The sequence below is a fragment of the Euprymna scolopes genome, chromosome 7, assembly GCF_053919585.1.
Source record: "Euprymna scolopes isolate OS-2025 chromosome 7, ASM5391958v1, whole genome shotgun sequence".
NCBI lineage: Eukaryota > Metazoa > Mollusca > Cephalopoda > Sepiida > Sepiolidae > Euprymna > Euprymna scolopes.
Genome location: NC_136488.1, coordinates 144,958,950 through 144,980,194, shown reverse-complemented (window position 1 = coordinate 144,980,194; position 21,245 = coordinate 144,958,950). Strand labels below are relative to the sequence as shown.

Here is a 21,245-nt window from a genome sequence, read left to right as displayed (position 1 = left end):
CTAACGTTTATGAATTTCTTTTACTATGGGAGATTTTTTTTTTGCAGCAGAGGGGTCTACATTTTTATATTATTGCATGCAGTTTTACAACCTTGCCAATCGAACTTAGAGTAAGTGATAAAAAAGTTAACTTGGATAATGACCGGAAATGAGGATCATTTTATGTTAAATTTATATATTAAAAAAAAATGCTCTCTTACTGTAAATTCAAAATTTTATTTTCTTCGTTTCAGCAAGTTTTCCAGGGGGAGGGGGTAACTGATGGTGTTAATCTGTAAATTTACCAAGGTCCTATCATGTATAAAGTTTAAAATGCACAGCTTAAACTGATGCAGCTAAAGAATTGGTCCGTGTTATAATTTAGTTCTTATTTACTTTATTACTCTATCTTATTGTCTAAAAATAAGTAAATAAAGGATTCCGTTCGAAATTCTGTCCAAATTTCCGAGTTCGGCAGAAACATTCCTGTGTTCGACAGAATACACCTTAAGAAGGTCGTAGATTATATCGATCGAAATGTTGTGAAAATTACACTCAAGATGAGAACAGTAGTTCGATGAATCAAAACAATACGACTACTAATTCGTCAGAATGGTATCGACCACTTTAACATGGGGAGGCGTAATATGACCTCATAAATCTTGGCACCATTCAGATTCCATAGGGACGTACAAATATGTGCTGTTATTATTGGAACCATTTTTGCTCCATCCACTGAAATAGAATTGATGTTCTACAGAATAGAATAATTTCAAATAGGCTCGTCTCTTACTTCTACAGACTTTTTTTTTTTTTTTTTTTTTTACCGTTTCCGATGCACCGTTAAACATTTGTTTTACTTATGGCTGGATAAAAACCTTTGTTTTCTCTTTTAGTTTAGAAATGTACGATTGGTATGGATTTTTTTTTCTTACTAATACAGTACATTTCTTTGTATTCTTTCACTGGTTCAAGGCTATTTATAACAACTCTCTTTTTTTTTTTTTTGAGTTTTGTTTTATTTGTGTCTCCCCCTCCCCCCACTTTTGTGTTTTTGAAGGGTTTCATACTCTAGATGCCAGTTTATTGGCAAAGTCTCCTTTGCGCTCTTTAAAAATTTTAAAAGTACTTTGACACTTGAATAAATATCTGCTCACAAATATGGCACCAGACTAAATAGTTATCATCTGCAGACTTCTAGAATTTGACAAATCTGTTTCTTGTCTGTGCTTTCACTACTAAACAATTTGCAAAGGTGAAGCTTCAAGCAGCAGGTTATTTGTGTGTGTGAGAGAGAGTGATTAGTATTGCAGTTTAAATTCTAGTCACAATTCTCATTTTCTTTGAATTACGTCTTGGAATATGCTACATTTTTATCTCTGCTGCCATAAAGGTTGAATTCTGACAATTCAAAGAATTTGCTTGCCTATTAACTTAGTACAAGAGTACCTTTTCACTTAATCACTTTACCAAGAACACACTTCTAAGCTGTATCAGTCATTTGCTTTTTCTGCATATGGGCATGTTTGGTGACAAGACATTTAAAGTATGTCTACCGAAATGCCTTCCATATGATAAACCTTGATACAGATATGGTCTATGAAATGTGATATGCTAAGTTAAATCCAGTTGGCTCCATTGTGTTCAGTTACACACTAATATTACTGTAAAACGTATCAATTAACAATTTTTCTCAACTATGGCTAAAAATTGTTTAAAAAAAATAAATTCATAGACAATGAATGGTGCTAGCATCATTATCACCATCATGATCATTATCATTTATTGTTTTTTTCACAATATCACGTGACCTTAGTTTGTATCCGACATCTTTAAACAGTAATAACTTAACGGGCATAAAAAATACAAACATAACATAATTGCATAAAAAAAGGTTTTATGTATATTTTATGTTTTCACTTTCATGGAGAATTATTAAAAAGCTAACATTATTTACAAATAATGCGTCACAAGTTTGATGAATTTATATTCTTAAAGCTGCGCATTTTACTGTAAATAGACACGCTATTAAATTAACGAATTAAAATTTAATTCTGTATTTTTGCATAACACTTGGTTTCGAGATTATACTTTTGTAAGCAACTGGTGCATAATATTTGACTTTGTCTTGGTGAAAATCTGAAAGTGATTATTTGTGTATAAAAGTTTATTCATCAACATGTATATGTAAACAAGCTTATCCAATGAAGTTTGGTTAAATAACAAAATAAAAACATTTAAAACATTAAAACAAAAAGTGATTTACTTAATTAAATTTCAAGTATAAAATTTTGGATTTTAATGTCCTTTACCTTCATCAAGATCGAAAGTTAAGTTTTTGATTGAGTTTGTCACTGTTTGTGTACAGTTTAGCTTCGACAGTTCGATTATTTGTCACCAAAATTGGTAAAAAATGTCTGGCATGGTTTAAATTGGAACTGATTTAATGTTAGAATATGTAGGTCAAGGTTATGCAAAAGGTGAAAGTAATACTTTAATTGCAAACTCATTGCTTGGCCCATATTGTAGTCAATGAAGTCTTGCATCTTATATACGTTTAAAAGTTTGTTCATGGTGAAAATTTTGATGCAATCTCAATTTGAGATTTTCTGGGTCTGATGCTCTTTAACAACAGAAATCGCTGTGCAAAATTTCTTTTAGTTATCAACATAACTTTGAAACTACTTCATACAATATTGGGTAGTAAAGCCCAGATAAGACTTTGGGCCATCCTTACATTGTCAGGTGGAGATATGCAAACTCACAACTAACTCATGTCCTTGTTCATTCTAATGTCTCTGTGTTATATAAATTCTTCTAAAAAGGAAATACTGAGGAGTTATTTAAAAATCCTTTTGTTTTTATAGTGGGCTTTGTTGTAATTTAGAAACAAACCTTTGAAATTCTTGTATGCGAGTTTTTTTTGCTTTGTACAATTATTACAGCCATTATGTTTTATGTTTATGTATTTATATAATGCATATGGATATATGTATCATTATTTTCTTCATCACGAGTTTATAAAGGTAACTATGCAATATGTGACTTGTTTCGTCACACACGGATTGTTTTTTATAATTGGCTACTATTTGTTATTTCTTAGAAGGTCATAAAATGTCATTCACGACCGTTTGTTTTTTTCTTTGCTTTATGTTGCTAGAAATCTTCACTTGTCTCTTTTTTCTTCCTCGTTTTCCTTTTTTCTTTTTCTTACTCGTTTTTCTTTTTTCTTTTTCTTTGTTTTTTCTTTTTCTTTGTTTTTTTCTTTTTCTTTTTTCTTTCTTTTTCTTTTTTCTTTCTTTTTCTTTTTTCCTTTTTCTTTTTTCTTTCTTCTTTTTCTTTTTTTTTTCGTTTTTTTTTCGTTTTTTTTTCGTTTTTTTTTCGTTTTCTTTTTTTCGTCCGTTTTCTTTTTTTCGTCCGTTTTCTTTTTTTCGTCCGTTTTCTTTTTTTCGTCCGTTTTCTTTTTTTCGTCCGTTTTCTTTTTTTCGTCCGTTTTCTTTTTTTCGTCCGTTTTCTTTTTTTCGTCCGTTTTCTTTTTTTCGTCCGTTTTCTTTTTTTCGTCCGTTTTCTTTTTTTCGTCCGTTTTCTTTTTTTCGTCCGTTTTCTTTTTTTCGTCCGTTTTCTTTTTTTCGTCCGTTTTCTTTTTTTCGTCCGTTTTCTCTTTCTTCCTCTTTTTCTCTTTCTTCCTCTTTTTCTCTTTCTTCCTCTTTTTCTCTTTCTTCCTCTTTTTCTCTTTCTTCCTCTTTTTCTCTTTCTTCCTCTTTTTCTCTTTCTTCCTCTTTTTCTCTTTCTTCCTCTTTTTCTCTTTCTTCCTCTTTTTCTCTTTCTTCCTCTTTTTCTCTTTCTTCCTCTTTTTCTCTTTCTTCTTTTTCTCTTTCTTCTTTTTCTCTTTCTTCTTTTTCTCTTTCTTCTTTTTCTCTTTCTTCTTTTTCTCTTCTTTTTTCTTTCTTCTTTTTTCTTTCTTCCTCTTTTTTCTTTCTTCCTCTTTCTTTCTCTTTTTCTCTGCTTGGAGGTATCATGTTAAAACCTTTCTAATGAATAATGAGGTGAGAGATATCCGTCTTCCAAATAATTAAAATTTGGTTGTGATATAAGATTCGTTTGATTCCTAAACAAAATAATAGAACAACGACAGACGACATTGAAAGTTAACATAAATAAACTTTCATTTTAATTAATTTATTTATTTTTTTATTTTTATTTTTTTTTTGGGGGGGGGTTGCTGTGTTGAAAAAAAATGTTTTTAAGCAGCTAAGAGTCAATCTTTACAAAAGGGAGGTATTACACATCTTTATTGATATTATCCTGTTGCTGGCAGGGTTAACAACAAAACAACCGTACACTCTTGAACTCACAACTGATTAAAAGTGGGAATAGGCTAGTCTGCAAGGATGCCGCGATAAGTCCTACAAATTGTATTCTTACACCATGGTATCTGATTGGCCGATAGATCAATTATTGCCCAATAATACCCGTCCAATTTTGTCAAAAGAAAATTGTACATCAAGATGTCTGACTGCTACACACTTTGTCTTTCTCTATATATCCGGACTCCTCAATGTAACAATCTCCAACTGTTAAACAAAATAAAATGATTAGTTATTTTGTCAACAGACGGGCCAATTATCAACGGACAACAGTTAGAACTTAATAATATGCGGTGTAGATTTCATTGAACTTTTTTCTTTTCTTTTTAGGGCATTTTACTATTTAGAACACTCGAAATAAGATAATTTTTGCTGCATATGCACACCTAACATGGCGGTTTTTGTCTTCTGCATAGTTATATGATTGTACCCACTTTTTTTTATGTCGGTTTATTATTCACTTTTGAATGTTTTATATAAGAGAGATGTTCCAAAAGAAATGCCTCCTATTTTTTACTCTGCTTGAATGGATCAGAAGAGATTGCAAATTGAATTGTTATGACTGAACTTAGGCATTCATGACCGTAAAGTTTTATCTCTGTTGCAGATATTGATGGTGTGAGACTCTAAGGAAGCAACCCGTGTCATGGACGTGCGTCAGAACGTCCATGACACGAAATACTTCATTATATTCCTGGCAGAAGTGCATTGAGAGTGGTGGCGACAATGTAGAAAAATAAATTCTGGAACACAAAAGGTCACTCGCTTTAATGGTATAACTCCGCTTTTTGTTGCTCTTCAACACTTTGAGTAAAAAATAGGAGGCTTTAATTTTAGAACGATTGTTGTACAATATTATTTGATGACTGACTTATTAGTAGGGCTATGACAGCAGCATATTCTTTTCATTGTTTATATATCTTATGTGTTTTTATATAGACTGATGTGGTTCTCGGTTGATTGTGTCTTACTGTGTCGGATATATAATTGAGTCAAAAGAATGAAAATAATATGCTGTTGTCACAGCTCTACTTATTAGTTCGGACAATCATACCCAATAGAAAAGTTTAATTTTTTTTACAAAATGTTATTTCATTATATTATTAATTATACTTTTAATCTAAATTTAATTTCTAACTAGTTGTATTAACAGCCTTTATATTCTAAATAACTGGTACTTGTGAAATCTGTCTAGGAGATAGTATTAATATAAATCATAGTATAGGGGCAATATTCGTTTACCCCATAGCCTCTATTGATTGCATGTGGGTCAGTTATCTGCCCCTAATTCCTTGTTGTTGGTTTGTTTGACGGTTTAAGTATTTAGCAGTCCTTGTGAAAATAAAGCAAATCCCCAACTTGTGTTAACATTGGTATAACATATGTATCTTTGTTTCTCGTGTCTATCTTCCAGTCTGGAATATCAAGATGAACGGGTCTATTCACACGAAATAAAAGTATGTCTGTTTGCTATAAAATTAGATTAGTAAATATCTAACAAACGTTATGAGCACGAAACTTTATTGATAATAAATACTGTATAGGACTTTTTTCTTTTTTTTTTTTTACACCCAACTTGGTTTTGTCATTAGCGATGACTGTTTTTTGCATTTTATTTCTATCTCTACTACTATATAAAAGCTACTTTATGTATGTCTGTTCGTTCCCTATGGACTCGAAAATGGTAGGGTTGAATTCTTATAAAGTTTCGCACAAAGGTATTTTATGTGCCTGGCAGTGTTCTTAGATAGGTTTTGTATTGGAATGTCTCTGATAACTGTCGATAATCAAAATAATCTGATAAAAAAGGCGATTTTGACCAAAGTTAGCATCTTACACAGCCTAACATCACCAGTGCATTTGAGAAGTTTTATTACCACACAAGCAGAAAGGCACGGCATATAAAATCAACAGTAAATTCTTTGATATGACAAGGACACATTCGAAATGAATGTTTTTGCTTAGAGCACAATTGGAGAATGATACTTGACTTTTTGTATTTTAAACTTTATTTGAAGCCATTATATATAATAATACTAATTTTATAAAATCAACTGTAGGTTCTCTACAGTGCAATGTAGACTATAATGTATTGTGGACTAAGTCACTGTTGGGAGGCATGTGAAACTTTGTCCCAGTGCACTGCAATGGATCTCCAACTAGAGCAGGCAATACAATTGATTTGATTAATAATTGGGTGATTTCACCGATTTCGATGACAAAATATGGGAGTGTGAAATATTCGTTGAGCATCATTCAATCACGGACAAACCCGGGTCTCCTTGCTAGTAACGTATTATATTGAAATTTTTAGAACATGTCAATGGAAACAAGACTTATTAATCATGTGCAGCTGGTGCACATAAGTGCAATATAAAATGGCGTTAGAGTAGAGATGCATAATATAACATTGTGAATTAGACGAAGGTTGCTTTCTGGTCATAGAGCAGGTGTGATCTTTTGACAATGATTGTGCTATCATTAGAACCCTCATTCTTATATTCGACTAGTTGCCCAGTCATGATATGATACGCTTAAATGTATTTTAATTCATGCAGATTTCATATTTATCATTAGAGCCAATTCTCTATTGAATATTATATTGTACCTAATTATTATTTTTAAAATAGTAATCTATGGACACGCGTGTTTCTGAGCTCTGCTCCTCTTCAGTGTTGTTAGGATTCGAACCTTGGACCTTATGCATTTCAGTCCAGCGCCCTAATCCATTATGCTATGATGCCATAGACGATTTACTGCTTCGTTTTTATCACTTATCTGTTTACGTGGTTTTGTTGTTAATTTTTTAAACGATATATTAAGGTTAACGTCTCCGCCTTGTGCTTCATATATAGTAGTGTTTTCAAAAGATTAAAAAAGAAAAAAATGACTTTGGTACCATCAGCTTGAATCGAAACAAAAATATTTAGCACTCCAGCTGTGTTCTCTACCATTTGAGCAAACGCCAGATAAAATTTAAAATTAAACCACTTTAAGACATCTGTGATGATGATAATTCACAGGAGGAAATATTACTATAAAAATCATCAAGGATTGGGAATGCTCTAGATCACTATGGTGGATGGGTTTGCATTGCTCACAAATTAAATGAACCAGTGACAATGAAAGAAGCACTTTACAGTTCTGTTGGGGACGCACCCTTACAACTTGGAATAATGAACTATTCCATGACGTCACTTCCGGGGTAACGAGAACCGGTTTACCAAAGGAGTAAGATGGTCGTCACAACTAGTCCAGCAGTGAATAAAGATGTTGCTCAATTACTTCTTTTATGTATTTTTTTTTTTTTTTTTTTGTTAATACATATTTATTTAATTGTTATTGTGTTTTCCTCGTCAATTATTCAACAACTAACACCACAAGTTCTATAAAAAATGAATGGATAAAAGCAATGGAAATTGAAATAGATTTCTTAATACTAATAAAAGATGAGACCTTGCTGAATTATTTATTGTCAAGAAAGATATATGTAACAGGTGTGTGTTTAAACGGTGGTATGATACTAACAGACATGGAACCGCATAAAGCTTCATTAGCTCAATGTTTTTAATAGAAACCTCGAGTTGATTATAATGAAGAGACTTTTGTCCACTAGTGATGTTTGAATCGATGTGAACTGTAATTCCATTAGCACTAGTAGCAAAACAAAATCTGAAATTACATCAGTTGGACATAAGCATTAAATGATTAGCTGAAGGGTGACATTTATATGAAGCAGCAAGGATTTGGGATCAAAAGCAAGAAAAAACTAAAAAAAAAACAAAAAAACATCTTGCCTGCAAACAAAAATGAAGTACCTATGGCTTTAAATAATCAAAATGTTCGAATGAAGCAGTTGATTGTCAGGTGAAAAAGATGCATTTCAAGCAATCTGGAAATGATACTATTATCTACGTATTATACTGGTGCGGTGGTGGAGATAGTTGCTGTTCATGAATTGTTCAGAGTAAGCTTTTGAAAATATCAACATTAAAGATATGAAAACTAGATTTGTTTATTTATTTATTTATTATTTTTCCAAAGTTCGCGAAAATATGGATTGGAAAACCAGCACACGCGGCAGAAGTTTTGGAAATGTAAAATTCTAAACTTGCAGCAACAAAACCAACTTCGAAATCGTTTCTTTTCCCTGCAACATCTTTCCTACAGAAGAGACGTTGTGAGCCTGTCTCTGCTCTATCGTTATTTCTATGCTCGTCTGAGCTCCAATCTATGGTTCCCCTCTTGCTAAAATTTTAGAAACACTCGACTAGCTACAACTATTATCAACAATTTCCCCACACTCTATCTGTGCCTAAATCTAAACTCAGATTCCACGAACAAAACTTCTTTTTTAGAACTGCCCGCCTGTGGAACACTTTTCCATTGGCCTGCTTCCCGGCCGACTAAAGTATGGTTGTCTTCAAGTCTAATGTAAACAAATTTTTGTTGAGCTGTCCCCATAATCAAATTCTACTCAATTTACACCATTAACGATTACTATACTACCACCTTACATTCAGTAACCTTTATCCTTGAAAGGCCTTCTGGCCTTGTAAAAAAATAAAATGAATAAATTAAAAAAGTGAATAAATTAAAAAAAAAAAAAAACAACTTTAGTTGATGCTGCTGCAAGCCTGACCAAGATCATGAAAGACAAAGCTAAACAATTGTGAAAACCTACTATAACTCTCAACAATGACACAAGCCGATATTGTCTCTGCTGTTGTTGTTGAGCACCATTCATTTATTCTTTTCAAATGATTATTATTGGCATTCATTTTTCTGATATCTTTCTAGTTAGAATTTTTTTCCAGCAAAACATTGGGTACTTTTAAAAGGGATCATGTGAAGGTTGCCAACATCCCTAAGTAAAAGTGTTTCCATGGAACGAACTGGATTCAAAGTTGTAAGTCTGCATCATTAACCACTTAGTCACCATCATCTCCCTGCTTCTGCTGTTGACATTGGAGCAAGATTTTGTTCCTAGCCTACAATGGAATATTAAAGGTCTCTGAAGCATGTCATGCGTTATGAAAATGTGCACAGAAAATATGACAGAGAGATAACCAATCTCATTGGATAGGCAAACTGGGCAGATTTGGATGACTGCAGGTCAACCAGACTACCTAGTGGGACTGTCACCTTGAATATTAAAAAACAAAGGTGTTGTATTTTCTTTAGCTAAACCAGAATAGATGGCATTGCTAAGTGAAGTGCAAAAAGTCAGTATGAATGCAGCATTTTCAAAGTTAGCTTAATGAAGCCTCAGCTGGGCCAGTACAAGGACAACCGCTCCGCAATATGTATAGGGAGGAACCTGCAATATATAAGGAGTGATTACTTTTTATATTGAGTTTCATTACAAAGGCAAGTTCAACTGAAGACGGATAAACTGGAGTACTGTAATGAAAGAACGTAATTTGTTAATGTTTTAACGAGTGTTGATGTGAGCAAACAATTTGTAAAGCTCCTGAGTGTTACTTGTTAAGGAGATAATAGAATAATACAATAACAAGTGAGGAGTGTCGATATTACCATTTTAGTTAAGACTAAACAGAAAGCTGGAATCTATTAATAGTAATAAGCATAAAATTTATCTACCCCCCCCCCTCCATCACCTTTGTCAGAGATATGAAAATTGAATACCTACTAGACACTGTCTTTTAAGTATCTAAGGATTCTGTACAGAGTTTTGTCAGGACAACTGTGATGGAATATTCGATTATCTCTACATCTCGCATAGAGATCAAGTTAGTCTCAGGAAAGCGACCCTTTGATTTTTTTTTTTTTTTTTTGAGAAATCGAATGAAGTAAAATGAAACAAAAAAGAAATATATCTTTAACTTTTGCAAAAAGATGAATATTTAGTAATCTATGAAACTGAGAATAGAAAGTCCAAACTAAAAGAGGAAAATTATAAATTCCTATGTTTCCTGTAGTATTAACAAAGTCTGTATATTCCACTAGACTAGATGAATTCCTGTTCTGTAATCCGGAGATAAAAGAACTGTGATGGAATATTCAAATATTTATACTCCTCGTAGAGAGATCAAGTGTTAGTCTTAGGAAGGGAACCCTTTCATTTTTTGAAGAAACCGAATGCAGTAAAATGAAACAAAAGAATATTTTATTATTTTGACTTTTGAAAGACGTTAAATATTTAATCTGTGAAACTAATGAGAATAGAAAGTCCAACCTTCCAGAGGAAAATTATAAATTCCTACCAAAGAACAAATACCTTGGGTTTACTTTCAGCAGTCTCGTTACTATTGCTTTCCAGTAGCCATGTTTGAATCAATGCAAACTGTTATTGCAACATATATTTTTCCTACAATTTTGTCAGAGATATGAAACGTGAATGCTCACTATACACTGTCATCGAGTATTTAAGGTCTCTATTCACGGCTTTGTTGAGGCAACCTAGCATGAAGATACTTTACCCCCCAACTAAACCCTGACTAAACATTCAAAATAATATTGTATTGTATGATAATTGTAGTATTGTATTTGAAACCCAAATTTCCTTAGTATGACTAACCCTACACTGCCTTCTACGATGATTTTTTAACCTTCTCTAAGTGATGTTACTTCAAGTAGCAGCACAAATCTGGATACTCCACCAGACTAGATGAATTTTTGAGCTGGAAGACTAAGTGACCATAACAAAGATATGCTATAATATATTTAAATGGTCATTTGGGGACAGGGAAATTGTGTTCTCAACTTTTTTGATAATTAAATGCTTTAGAGGTAAAGTCGAATTTAATGTAATATTCGACTATCTATGTATATCATATAGAGCTCAAACGTTAGCTCCTTGAAGTGACCCCCTTGATTTTACTTTCGTTTCCCTTATTTTGTCCTTTAGTCCTCACATTTCAACAATGTTTTTGACAAAGGATGAAGAATTGCTATTTATTGTTGGTTGGAGGTTTTTTTTTTTTTTTTTTTTTTTTGTTACCTTGAAGTAGTACTTCTGTTTTTGTTTTTTTGTTTTTTTTTTAGTTCCTTACATCAAGTGGCTGCATGCTTTGTCTGAGCTGGAATCCAGTAAGACTGAGACCACACAACAAAGATATGCTATAATATATTTAAATGGCCATTTGGGGACAGGGAAATTATGTTCTCAACTTTTTTACTAACTCAACGTTTTAGAGGAAAAGGAGAATTTAATGTAACCTTTGATTATCTATGTATCTCATGTGGAGATAAAGAGTTAAGCCCATGAATAAGACTCCTTGATTTTACTCTCGTTTCCCTTATTTTGAACTTTGGTCCTCACGTACTATGAGAGATGTTTCTAACAAAACGGGAAGAATTGCTGTTTTCTGGATTGAAATCTATTCATATAACGTTGTCAGTAGTTTTTTTTTTTTTTTCTTTTAAGTTTTTTTAGCCCCTTCCATTAAGTGGCTTCATGCGTTGTCTAGAACGATTTCCATTAAAAAAAAAAAAAAAAAAATGAAAGCATCAACATTTTATTATTCGTCTTGTTCACTCCAAACAAAGCATACTGCCACTTAGATGTAAGGGACTATTATTTGGAACCATGTCTACAGAGGCAGTGCGTAGGGAGTGAGATGTCTGTTCACATTGCATCTAAATTTCTACATGTTAGTATAGTCAAGAAAATAGGAAACAGGAAAGGAATTTCAAAGTCTAACAGTTCAAGGGAAATAAACTATTAGAGTAGAAAGCTTTTTGGCATCTGCGGATCTCTGCAGTGTAGGGGTAGGATTTTGCTGTTTGTCTGGTTAGTTGAGGATATTTATGACAAGGGGGGCATCAGTGCGACGAGTTTGTTAGAACATTCCATTAAAGTACTTGTAAAACATGGACAAGGATGCAACGTTACAGCGATGGGAAAGTGGTTGGAGCTTGGTTGGTAGATTGGAAACTGTTTTTTAGACCCTGTCTAAGAGGGAGAGACTAGTGGTTGATGCACCAGCCAAGATATGGTAACAATACTCCATGCATGGCCACATGGTGACTTTGTTGAACTACAGGATATTGTCAGGTGTGAGCAGTTTTAATTAAAAAAAAAAAAAAATTTTTAGCACGATAGGAGCTCGCTTTTTTTGCAGCAGCCGTAGCAGTGCCTTTAATGTATTTGTTCCAATTCATGTTGTTTGTGAATGTTAAGCTGACAAGTTTAAACGATGAGCTTTTGGATAGATTATTAGTCATGGCAATCGGTGGCTTAGAAGGTTTCTTGTGCTTTTTAAAGGAAAGAAGCTTAACCTTAGTAGCATTACAGATGTCAGCAACCTTAACATTGGTGCAACATGTGCAGGTTTTATTTTTTTAGTTCATCATCCAGCCTTGAAGTATCAAGTTGAATGCTTGTGTTCAAACCCAAACAAAAGAAATAAAATTTGATTACTACATATCTAACAGGTATTCTGCAGATATTCTGGTGAAGAGTTTTCAGACTGCATACCAGTTTGGGCTGTTACTAATAGACCGTAATGATACGGTCTATTACATTTAAGTGAGTATGTCTGCGGAGCCTTGCTAACAAATTTTCATATTCTGCCCTAAATAGAAAGCCTTTAAGATTCCCACTCCCCACTTTTCTTTTTTGTCCCTGGCCTTTATCTCTAATTTGCATTCATCTTCAAAGGACTCCACCCACTCCCCAACTCTACCCCCTTTCATTTCTTCCACACTTAGTTCCCACTCCTACTTAGAGATTGACTTGCTTGTTTTCAGCAAACCTAAAAACAGTGGGCAGTCTATTATTTAGAAAGGGTTGGGAGAGCCTTACTAACCAATTTTTTTTTTTTTAATTTTTTTTTTATTCCTCACTCCCTTGCCAATAAAATATAATCTCTGTAAATATTTAGGTTTCAATAAAATTTTTCCAAATTGGGGTTTTATCTTAAGTAGGACAGCCCCTGGAGTGAATGTGGTATTGTGGTGACCGAGATATTTTTAGTTAAGAGTAGGATAGACAATTGTAAGTATTTGTATATTTGAGACAAAGGATGACCAACGACACCCATTATCCTCACATTTTAGATTGGCCTTGTGCCTAATTTGTTAAAATTGTAATATTTTATATTTTGTGCAAATATATTTCAAAGTGTAGTATCTGTTGCTATTTGGCCCATTTTCTGAATCTAGAGTTTAACTTGTTGAGAGTTTGACCCACAAATCAGAATGATGGTTCTGTTTGATTTTAAGAGGTCCTCCTTCCAGGCATTACTTCTTTCTTTGGGAGTGAGAGGAGGTGGGAGTATTGCTGATTACCTTAATGGTTTCTACCAGATAATGCTAATGGGTCAAATGATAAAAATTTTTCCAGGCTCCTTCATATATGATAGAGCAAGATCCCTACCCCATATTAAACAGACTTGATGTCTAACCTTACCAGAGTGGATAAATAACCTTGACAGCAAAAAAAAAAAAAAAAGATTCTGTAACTATAAAACAGCTAATGCTTTTTTTTTTTTGTCCGTCATATGCTTTAAACCTGCATTTTGTGAATATATCTCATTCTTTAGTTTCAATAAATTCTGATAATTTGTCTTTAGGAGACATTTAATTCACAACATGATATGGGGGGGGGGATAAGTTGAAAAAATATTAAGGTATTTTCTGATCATCATGGTGTCACTCAAACTTTTCAAACAACGGCCCTCGTTATGCAACATTTAACCACAAGATGAGGAAGGAAAGGGGGAAGCAGATTGATAAAACAATGTATTGTGATATTGGGTAATACAGCCATGCAAATGCACACACGTCTTTAGAAGACATTTAATTCAATGATGGAGTGAGAAATAAGTTGAAAAAAATTATTAAGGTATTTAGTAATGTGTTGTGCTTGTGTTGTGCTTTACAATTAGCTTTTGTTGTCCAAGTGTTAAACCTACAAACAGATCCATATTTGATCAAAACAAGCTTATCAAGGGAACGGGGTACAATGATTGAAAATTGTGATAATTTATGACATGACATTTGCAACATAAAGCCAAACCTCAAGTTGATTGATTTGTTTCGCAAAATGTTTCATTTATATATTCTTCTGATTATTAAAACAATCTATTTTCTCACACATCGAACAATCTGGAAAGGTGGAGGTGATTAGCTTAATGGATACCATTTGCAGACTATGGAATCTGCTATAAAGTGTTCATATATATATATATATATATATATATATATATATATATATATATATATACATACACACTTTCTATTTTTTTTATATAGACAGTAATATGTTGCTACACAGTCACAAGCATGTTTCAGTTACTAGTAACTAGAGACCTCTTCAAGTGATACAGCTTATGTGAAAGCAAAGATTGTAATCTTTGCTTTTGTATGTCATATCGCATGAAGAGGTGTATAGTCACAAGTAACTAGCTGATCGAAACATGCTCATGAATGTGTAACAACATATTACTGCTTATGTAAAAACAAATAAAGCGTATACCTTGCTCTACTTCAGCATTGAGCACTCTTGTATTAACCTCATTTAACTTCATTGGTTACTTTACCTCTGGAAATATATTTAAAAAAAATATACATGGCAATTAAGTTACAGAATTTTCCATATTTCCTTTCCTTTTATATATTCACGAGTTTGCTAGTTAGCCAATCAGATCCTTTGTTATTCACACCCACATTTATTGCAGCCAATTGTAGCACGTTTATCAGGCAGAGGTTCACTTGATCTCTGATACACCCCTTCTTTTATTCATTTTTGGAGGGAATATAACTGTCTTTTCTTCGTGTTAGAAGGTAACCTAGTTTTAATCTGGATAGGTTCAGATATGTCTGCTTACATTTTTGTTTTTACTGGTTTATTTATTAATTATAACCTACTTTATTATTATTTATTCATTAGTGTGTTATCCTAAGGTAAAATTTAGTTGTGTATGCATACGTTTGCTATTTTGCTTCTGCAGTTTAATAAATTTTGGGGTTCTTTAAAATTTAGGATAGCTAATTTCTCATTCAGACCTAGTCTACACAGGTCGTCTAAGTTACTACATATGCTAGCTTATACTATTTTCCACTTGACTATCATTTAGTTCTCGCTAGTGTTGTTTATATTCAACAATTTTAGTTTTTGAATGTACTTCTGTGGTTGTAATATCTGCTTTTAAAATCTATGAATATCATACCTACATAACATTTTTTGTTATTCATGTTTTATTTGGAAAATATTATGGCCTGGTAAATTATTCTATTCTAGTTGTTTAAGCAATTTATGTTCTCACACATTGGACAATCACGAAAGATGGGGAGTGATTAGCTTAATGGATATTATTGCAGACTATGGAATCTACTATTAAGAGTTTAAATTCTGCAGGATCTATTGTGATCATTTAAAAGAAAATTATGCACCTCCTGTTATATCAATGAAGAATCGCAATCGGCGAATATTAAATATGGATAGTATGGAGATGTGTTCAGAACAGGAGATTTCGTTGGTTTGGTCACATTAAAAAAATGGATGGTTAACATGATCATTTATTGTTAGGTTACCTCAGTTGAAAATAGTTGTTTGATAATGACAATTGCTATATACGAAAGTGATTTGTAAATACAGGTAAAATAGTAGGGTAGACAAGACTCTTAAGCCATGGCAGGGAGCAACTAGTTTAGGAGACGAAACGCTCTGAAAACGTAGTCCATATCTACTTTCTCATATTCTATAAACTCTAGTTCATATCTACTTTCTGCATGGGTTGGTTGAAGCAACATCCAGCTTTTTAATGAATATTCAATTCACAAACAGTTCCGAGTCATAAATATATCCCAGTCAGGGGAGATCATCTTGATGACATTTATTTTTTCTCCAGGAGTGTTTCAGTGTCTGGTATTCGCAGATGGTCACCCATTTGGTATTGAACACTCTCAATGCTGCTTAACTTCAGTGACCTAATGCAAACTGGTGTGTCAATGTTATGCTGCATGCGTCTGGCCTGATCATTTATGATTTTTCTTTGACAGTGGAATTAAGTAATGTTGGGTGAAAAGTGTGGCTAAGGATTGTGCAACTCTAACTTCATTATAAACTCCTTAGAATGCAGACCTCTTTTCAAAGAGTGTCCATTTTATCTAAACACAGGAGGAGGCCAACAACAAATAAAAATATCAATACCAATCTCTTTGTAAATGTTATTGATGTTTTTATACAAGAGAATTGTAGTTTGATATTGATTTGCATATCAATAAGCTGCCCTAAAAAGACGTTATAAAAAGACCATAATCTAGAGGAGGGTAGGGCGATGGTTGGTAGAAAATGGAACAAGACTAATGTAAAATGTTCTGAGCATGCTGTTAATTTTATTTTTAAAAATAAAATTACAAGCTATTTCGGCAGAAATGTAAAGTTGGTTCAACTGAAGTGAATCGGATTTTGTGAAAATTCATCGTGAAGTGGAAAGATAAAAATACGGTTCAGCTTATCGTGAAATGGAGTGATTAAGATTAAAATGCGATTTTAATTGGACTTTACGAAAATGGAACGATTAAAAAATAATTGACAGCATTTTACATTCATCTTGTTTTATTTGCTGCGCATCACCCCCCTCGTCCTCTCGCCTACAATCTTTTTATAAACTCTTTTTAGGGCAACTAATTCGTTGATATGCAAGTCAACGATTATCAAATTATATTAAAAATTATAGGAACATTACGAAAATAAAAACAGTGGTGCACGGTCCTGGATATGACCTTAAACTATATCTAATGGTGAAATCCCAGCTTGCAGGCTTTGGGAAGTGTGGAGCCACCCTTTAATTGCCATTGCTCCCAGGTCCACTGTGACCCGGACTGGTAGTACCTGTTAGGGTCTCAACTATGGGTTAAATAGAAACCGACTGAAAAAAAAAAAAAACACAAATATACTCTATTAAATCGTTCTTCAAAATCACTGGATTCAACATTAAATAACCTGAAAAGGGTTTATATGCCGTAAAACAAAAACAACCAACCAAAACAGTGGTGCAATATTACTATTAGCAATCCAGGATTATTTATATCGGTAACGTTTGGTTGGATAGCAAATTAGTTGCCTGCAGTAACATAATATACTGACATCTGTTGGACGGCTTTAAGAAATTGACTTCCAAATGAACTTATCTCTAATCAGGTTTTTATTTCTCTCTTTCTCTCAAGTTCATTTTTATAATTTCCTCCCGTGTTTGTCTTGACCTTTCTCTGTGAATGGACCCTGCTATCTCAACTGTTTTACATTTACTAACCCAAGAACTCTCGTCCATTTTCTCATGATAGCTATACCATTAAAGTCTAGTTTAGTGCACGCATCTCCCTAAATAGATTTAATCTTCCTCTGAGATCAGCTCTAAGCCTGCCTCTAAGATTTGCATTACGCATTCATTGTAGCATAAAGTTCATCTTTTGACACACGAGTCCTCCATTTTACTTTCATATTTTTGACAAACAAATTAACTTTCTTATTTGCTGATTTGTGTACTTTTTTTTTTTTTTTTTTTTTTTTTTTTTTTAAGTCGGCAATTTTTATCATTTCATTTAAGGTGTGGCTCAAATTAAAGCCAAAAAGAAAAACGTAGCAAAAATGTTTGATTTTTTTTTTTTTTTTTTTTTTCAGTTTGCATTAAACAAACAAATAGATGAAAATAATACTGCAGATTCCTTCTTTTCAGTAAAGGCTGGAAATGTGTATCACCTATTTGTTTTTTTTTTATCTTATTAAAATGAATAATAAATATTTTAATGCAACAGCTTTTCTTTTAAAAATGCAGTGCGTGCGTGTGTGTGTGAGTTCGTTTCCTATGAAATCTCAAAACAGCTGGGCCGATTTTTATGAAATTTCACACAAATGTATTTTGTGACTGGAGTGTTCTTGCATAGATTTTGTATCTGAATACCTCTAAGTATCAAGAATTGATAATCAAAAAAAAAAATCCTATTAGAAAAGGAACAGTTCGATTTTGACAAAAGTTAACACTTTCATACAGCCTAAGATTAAATGTATTCGAGAAATTTTAGCACTACACAAGCAGAAGGGCACAGCGTTTAAAATCAACAGTTGGTTCTTTGATAAGACAAACGCATTCAAAATAAATATTTGTTTAGAGCAAAATCCAACCATGATACTCGACTTTTGCATTTTAAACTTAAATTCAAGTCATTATATTAGAATTATTTAATAAAATAACAGGTTCTCTACAGTGCAATGTAGTGTTGATCACGTCACTGCGAGAGGCATATGAGCTTCCTCCTGGTGTACAGTGTTGGGTTCCCAACTAGAGCAAGCAATCAATCAATTTGATTGATGAATGGCCAATTTCACTGATTTCGATGACAAAAGCATTGGAAGTGTGGAGCATTTTTTGTTGATTGTAATTCACTTCCAGACAACGTCGGGTCTCTCTGCTAGTAATAAGTACACTTCTAAAACTAATTATGCTATAAACATTGAAAGTTATATTTTGTTACATTAGTGATTCCCCACTATTAAATTTTCATATGCAAAATTAGATAAAAACTTGTGACCGCAAATAATTCATTCAAATTAAATTTTAAGGAAAATCTATGGTGTCCACCTATCAACATAAATTTTACCCAGAAATACTCTGAAATCCCTCCGTCTATGCACTCTACAAAACAAACTACTCTACAGAGTTAAATTAACTAATGAATTTATGTGCCTTTCTATTAATATTTAATATTTTTAATGCAATATATCATTATATAAAATACTGGACATTTTTCCTGTCATATCTTTGTGATATAACATGTGTCCTAAAAGATATAAACTGTATTTCTAATCGATTTTTATATTTAATCCTGATCGATATTTTAGATTAGCAATAAAGGAAGATGGAGAAGCTTTTACCCTCAATGGAAAGTTCTCCAACTGTCATCCATAACACCAGGTACAAATTTGATAGCATAATTTTTATAGAATGATGGGTAATAAATCACATTTTAAGGAATTTAATTGTCTATTCCTCTTCCTTTTTATATGCGGCTGACCAACACTCAACTGTAAAGAGAGGAATGGGAGAAAGACAGGAAAATTAGAAAGAATTTTAGTCAAAAAGCACCGACAGCAGCCTGTGTTTGGTTGAATAGCATTGCCATTTCCTAATTGTCCCAGAACTTTAAATGGTTAGTGTGTCTTAAACAGAGGTTGTGAGTTCGAACCTCACTGAATGCATAAGTATTTTTACTTTTTTTTTATAAGTTTGTCCAAGCTGGAGATGGGGCATCCTACTGGATGCCAAACATTCACCTGCTAACTCAGCTATTCCAATCGAGAGATCTTAAGATTCTGACCGTATCTTTAAGCGCAATTGTTTGAATCTCTTGCACTTGGTTCACCTGATATATTTGCAAGATAGTTTTTGAAATTCTTTTTACTCTGATTGTGTCCTCAAATGAACTTGAACATTTCGTGATATAATATTGAACAGATTGTTTTGTTTTACTTTTATTTTATTTTTTTCTGTAATCTATATAATTTGCTGATATAAGGATCCCGGACAATGCCGGGTGATTTTGCTAGTTATAAGATATTTTTAGTATTGTAGTTTATAAGTATGAAAATAAAATTAGAAGTGAACAATAGGGGTAATTATTTATTAAAATCATTTTTTTTTTTAAATTTATATGCAAATGAAATATCACATTTAATATGTTAAAAACTATTTACATGTGTGCATGGTTTAGTTATAAACAATTCAAATGAATACAAACGTGTGACTGAGTTTTAATTGATAAATATCAAACACGGCATAACATAGCAATATTAATTCAATATGGTCTATTTTTTAAAATTTTATTTAGATATTATTCAATTTGTACATTGGCAGAATGGATGAATTAATACATATCCTAAGTATTAATAATTACTAGTATTACGGCATAATCGTGTTGACACACCGGTTCTCATCAGATCACCGAAGTTAAGCAACATTGAGCCTGGTTAGTACCAGATGGGTGACCATTTGGGAATTCTAGGCATTGTATGTGCTCTTTGCTTATCTTGGCATTTTGTTCCCGGTCGTCCTGAACATACACTTCATTTGCCACTGGTATTTAACAATGCCAACTCGGGAGAGGTGTGGTTGGAGATTGCGCACCTCCTGCCACAAAAATTTCACGCACAGGCACCCCTTCGTGGGTATCCATAGTCTGTCAAAGACTGAAGGAGCCTTACTAGTGTATACTCTCCATCAAAAATAGATATAAAAATCATAGGATTATGTCATTAATTTGACTTTTTTTTTTGTATAAATAAAACGGATGTGTCTGTGTTTAAAATATTTAACCGATAAACTCTTAAACTACTGATCATATAACACTGAAATTAACAGTAAATACTGATTATACATCAATGATGGTTTATAACGAGTAAAAATCTTTATGTGGATAGATGAATAACGCGTAGAGAAATATGTCGACAAGTTGAAATGCAAACTATTCATTCCAACTTGCCAACATATTTCTATTAGTATATTGTTCATACGTCACGCCAATACCCTACATTGCTATAGCTTTCTTATACTTTTCCATATCTGCCAGCAATGCTTCAAGCAAACTGCCTTCCTCTATTATATTTCTATTACTTCTATTACTTTTGCGTATGCGCAATTTCAGTCATAACTTGATGTTGTGTGATTTTAAATCTTATCTATCGATAGCTCAAATAGTAGGGGACATGCCTGAAGCTCGAAATGTTTTGGTTTCGTTTTTAGTTGATGGCATCCAAATCATTTTTTTTTTTTTTTTAGCTTTTGAAATCAGTAGTATAAGTACAATATAGTATTCAATAAAGAATTGGCTCAGTAATAATAAATATGAAATCTGCCTAAATTAAAACATATTTAAATGTATTTTTTTTTTTATCAGAGAAGGTCGGGCACCCCCCTCCCTCCTCCGCCGAAC

At 32.8% G+C, this 21,245-nt stretch overlaps 1 protein-coding gene and 1 pseudogene across 1 annotated transcript in view; both read left to right on the top strand.

Annotated features, from left to right (window-relative positions):
• LOC145280026 (CDC42 small effector protein 2-like) overlaps positions 1-21,245 on the top strand; it is a 260,837-nt gene that overhangs the window by 133,694 nt on the left and 105,898 nt on the right. The gene's annotated exons all lie outside the window — the stretch shown is intronic.
• On the top strand, positions 20,214-20,330 carry LOC145280406 (5S ribosomal RNA; annotated as a pseudogene).